We start from the raw sequence: 5,057 nt of genomic DNA, 5'->3' as shown, positions 1-5,057 counted from the left end.
AGGTACATTTTGTTTTGTTCCTCAGTCTTTTTTTTTTTTTTTTTTTTTTTTTTGCTTTAGGACTGCGTAAGGTTTCCTTGATTATGTGAATTTGATTGAACCCACAGTTCTTCAGTGGAAGCGGGTATTTTTATAGGAATAATTAGTAAGTGGAGCCCTTGACTGAAACCTTAGTACTGGTGCATTTGGAGCCCTTGATACTAATGTGTTGAACGTTAGCACAACCCACGGGGATGTCCATCTCCCAGCACTAAGGAAGTCTGTTGTCGTGGCTCACAATTGTCCTGTAAATCTGATGCTGAACTCTAAGGCACCCTTAATGGGTCAAAACTTCTGGTTGCATCAAGACTCAAAGTTTTTTGTCATGCCCGCTATATAGAATGCGTTTCAACCTACTAGAAAGGGCTAAGGGTTTTTCAGATGGTCTTGCAGGCGGAGGATGAACTTAGCACTGGCATGAGGTAACACACAAGTCTTGCTTCTTTTCAGGGTTATTGGGTTCTCCGATGGGTGCTTTGACATCTTAGTGCCCGGGAGTACTGGTCTGTGCTGGCTCATCACTCCGGGTGCATCAGTCAAAAGCAGCCACTGTTGCTCGTTGCATACCTGTCCATTTTTTTCCAATAATCCTGTTTCACTTGAATGGAGGTGGAGCTTGTCTTAACCTTCTGCCACGCTGTTCTTTGAGGTCCAAAATTACTGTCATTGTGAGCAATACAAATTGTAACCCTGGTTTATAACCTGGCAGATGGCTTTGCTGTCGTTTTCACATCAAAGCTGGAATCTCTCACGGAAGGTGTGACTGGGTCTGCCGCAGATGTGCACAAACCCAGGTTTGAGCATGTTTGCGGTCTTCAAAGCGGTATGTTCTGGATTTTGCCATTGTAAATGGGTCTAATGTGACATGACAAGACCAGAAAAATTGGATGTAAATTTACATTTTTGAATATACTGCTTGTTGTTTCACATGATACATTAGGGTATGCAGCTCCTTTTTGTAGTTTTTATTTTTACTATTTAAGTTTGGAAATGATGCCAAATTTTTGTATTTCTTTAATCAATGTGTTCTCTTCAGTGATATATATTGCATTATATATTGATGTGTATATCAATATATACTGATATGTATTACACTTACACATACAAACACGTTAAACGGGGGTGAAAAATCCTAGCCTTTGCATACTATATAGCCTCTGCAGAGAGATCCCAAGCAGTGATATCTTGGTGTTGTGATGTACAGAAATGGAGAAGAGTATTAAACCATATTTAAGAATATAGTATGGACTCCTGGTTTATTTTCTTTAGTCCAGGAAACGCCTGCTTTGCTCAGTTCAGTGCCAGCAAGGCTTCAGGTCGGTACTTGGATTTAAGGTGGCTGCTTCATAGCTGAGTGTGAGCACATCTTGGTTCCTCATCGTGCTGAGTGGAAATCCACCTTGGGGGAGGAGGGGGGAGGCAAACAGATCAGGTTGAGCAGTGTTACCAGAGGTGGTCTTCTGAACAAATGAGCTGAAAAATATCTTGCAGATACAGAAAATTGCCCTTAATGCTCCCATCCCAGGACAGTTGGGCGTTATTTTTTTGAAAGGCCTTTTTGTAGGACCCTACCTCGTTGTGCTGAACAAATCCAGATCAGAGCTGTACTTGCCACGTGGGCCTGCCTGCTCTGGCTTTTCCTGATCCAAAATAGATGTATGGATGCCTTGTTAGAGAACAATCTGTAAAAGATGTCATCAATATCAGGAGCTTTAACAGATGCTTTAAATCACTGTTGGATGGGTCTCCCCTAGCAGTGACCCTCTGCCTGAAGCTGAGCATTACAGGCAGCAACGGGCCCTGTGGCAACCAGGCTGCAGCTGGAGGTGGGCTTCAGGCTTTGAGCTCCTGGCCTCACTGATCTGCCCCGTGGCAGGCAGCAGAGCGTGGCCCATGGTCCTCCTGCTGCAGGATGCTGCAGAGACGCGGCGTTTCTGCTGGGGCAGAACTACAAACGCTGCACAAAACGCTGTGTGCACACTCCCTGCAGCTGTCGTGCAGAACACTGATCCTGGTGCTGGTGCAGATCAAAGCATCCAGCTGAGATCAGCAGGGAGTGAAACATCCCAGCAGTCAGCGCACATCACGGGAGGAGCCTGTGGTGCAGGAAATGCCCACCTGCTGCGGGTGTACGCTGTGCTTAACCCTCTGCTGGCAGGACCAGAAGTCCCAGCTTCTGCTTTTCAGGCTTTCAGAGGAGCAGCAGAGCTTGGCTGCTACAGAGGGATGCCCGAGCGCTGTCTAGTTCAGTGTCACAAATGCTCTGTGCCAGATGTGCTTGGAAGCTCTGATTTCCTCCTGCACTGATCTGCTCGGCCGGTTCTCACATCTCTTCCCCTTCACGTTTCAGTGGGAGAACAGAGCCGTGTCTGGTTTGTGGAGCAGCCCCATGAGCGGTGTGCTGGGGTCCCCTCGGTGCGTGTCTGGCACCTTCCAGCTGCAGAGGCACCTTTAATGCCTCCCAGGGCACGTCACAGCAGGAGGATGAGGCCACTGGAGAGCAGTGAGGAATTCTTTCTTTCCCTGTAACTGCTGACGCAGGGGCCCTGGTCTTTCTGACCCTTCAGCAAGCCGTTCCTGTCGCAAGCCTGCTTCTGTCGCTGCTGGAAGGTCAGCGCCAGCACTGCGATTATCTCATTCAGAAGCGTTGACTTGCAGTTCTCTTTTTTCACCTCAAATACTGCTGAGTGCCGTGGTGTCAGGTCGGCAGCCTGGCACCGGGGTTCTGCCTGGCGTGCGAGCAAGAGCATCGCCTTGCAGCGCTCTCGCCTGGGGGAGTTTGTCACCTTCAGCAGCTGGGATCGCTGCCACGTTTGGTGTGTGGGACAGGCAGCACTGCCATGGGCCATCCCTGGGGCTGAGCCTGTGTGCTTGCAGGCTGAAATGAGCAGAGAACTCAAGTTTGTGCTTAAAAGCCAGGCTTCCAATTTACCTGGTGTACTGCAGGCCGTTAATTATTCTCCTTTAAGGAACGTGCTCTTGATAGGCTTGGAATGAAAAGCAGGGTAAATCAGGTGTTCCCCTACACCACCTGGAGCTGCTCCCTGCATCTCAGCGTGGTTGAAAGCGCACCCGGAGGCTGCTGGTGCCCCAGGGGCAGAGCCCTCCTCGTGTGGCTGCTCCTCCAAATGAGCTGGGAGCGCTGGGCTTGTGCCACCCGGTCCCTCTGCAGGTCAGCCCCTGCTTGCTGCCCTAAGGCATTTTTGTCATGCCCGAGGGCCTCAGCCCTTCTGAATGCTTAACCACACGCGCCTTCCGCCCTCAGTAACACTGGCTGCATTTTTCACTTCACGTACAGTAAGTCCCTGCCGCTCCTACAGCATCCCCGGGCTCGGTTTTAGGCTGGCACCGCACGTTCAGGTATTTGGTTAATGATCTTTTCTATCGCTGCTTTTCGCACAGCTGTAATCAAAGACAGATTTTGCCCTTTATAGCTTGTTATTTAGGGAGCTGGAGCCCAGCCTGCGCCGTTGGTGCTAGCAGCCTACAAATGCCATTGTCCTGGTAAGCCGAGCGCAGCCGGCAGCGCTGAAAGGCAGCTCTGGAATTTCACTCGGCTATTTTTAGTCGGCGGTGAAAAATTGCACTTCCAACACTTTTGAGCCTTTGTCAGTGCATAAATAAATCAAAGGGCAGATCCTGGCCTCCCGCTAACCAGCGGGACGCTGGGGTGACCTCACGCACCGGAGGCTGAGCGGGCAGAAAGCTGGCAGGGTGGCGGGGACGAGCCCTCTGCGGGGGAAACCTCGGCTCTGCCCGGCCTTGCTTGGAAGGGGAAGGGCAGCAGCAGCGCCTGTCCTGCTCCACGTGGGCTGTAACCATGCCTGGCGCTGTGCTGAGCTCCCTCCTGGCTCCTCTTCCCATGCCCCTTCCCTTCTCCCCCTCTCTGCCCTGCAGCGGTGCCTGCAGGTCAGCCCCGCGGAGCAGCCGAGGTCAGCGCCCCAGCTCTGGTGGCTCTCCGAGAGCTGGGACCTGGAGAGCAGAGCAGAGCTGAAGGATGCTGTGTGTAAGTCTGGGCAGCTGAACATCAGCCTCTTTGGGGCGTGTTGGGTTGTTCCTTTCTGCCCTGGTCGCTGCTACAGCTGCAAAATACAGCCTGTTAATAACACAGCTTCTTTTTAATGCCATGGCAGGAGATTTCTCTAAGAAGCTGCTTCACCTGCTGGACCACCAAATTTCCACACTGGCACAGAAAAAAAAACATCCTCTGGCAACAGGATCCTTGCAGCCACGTTTCCTTGTCCCGGTGATCCCTGCCGTGTGCCCGGAGAGCCGCAGGGATCTTGCTGCTGAGCCTTGCTGCTCTCTTTCCCCCAGACTCCCGGTAGCCTCCAGTCACCGAGCGCTGCTCTGACACCGCCTGGGCTCCAGCAGCTCCGTGGAGGTAAGTCAGCACCAAGTACTGCAGCTCCTGGTGCTGCGGACATCCACAGGGACCCTTGGGTGCACGGGGACCCTGCAGCTCCGCAGGCTCGCAGCCAGCTCTGGGCCACCCTGACACAACGCCGGGGAGCAGACGGGCACTTGATGCACTGCCAGTGCCAGCCCCTGTCCTCCTCCTCCTCCTCCTCCTCCTCCTCCTCCTGGGCCGGCAGCTGCTGGGGCTGGTGAGGTTCAGCCACTGGAAGGATGTGAAAGCAAACGTGTGGGCTGGGGACGCTGCCGGGTGACGCCACGGGAGCGGAGATGTCCCATCCTGCAAAACTTCGACTGCTGCATGGGGCTGGCGGTTTCCATCGCCCTGCGCAGGCACTGGGAAAATCCCCAGGTCTTGGAGCTCAGCTGAGCCCTGTGCTCTGAAGGGCGCAGCCCCCAGGGAGGCAGAGGAGCTTCAAAAAGGCTCTTTCTGCATCTCTAGCTGGCTGCTGGGGGGCTGCTTTCAGCCCAGGTTGCCATAATTCAATAGAAAAGCTCCTGGATGCCCCTGTGTGTACCTGTGTGGTGCCTGCGTGGCTGAGCTCACCTGAAGGAGAGCAGGGGCTTGTGTTCTTTGTGGCGGGGATGGAAGCAGGCAACTC

The sequence above is a fragment of the Aythya fuligula genome, chromosome 14, assembly GCF_009819795.1.
Source record: "Aythya fuligula isolate bAytFul2 chromosome 14, bAytFul2.pri, whole genome shotgun sequence".
Taxonomy (NCBI): Eukaryota; Metazoa; Chordata; class Aves; order Anseriformes; family Anatidae; genus Aythya; species Aythya fuligula.
This window is presented reverse-complemented; position numbering follows the sequence as displayed.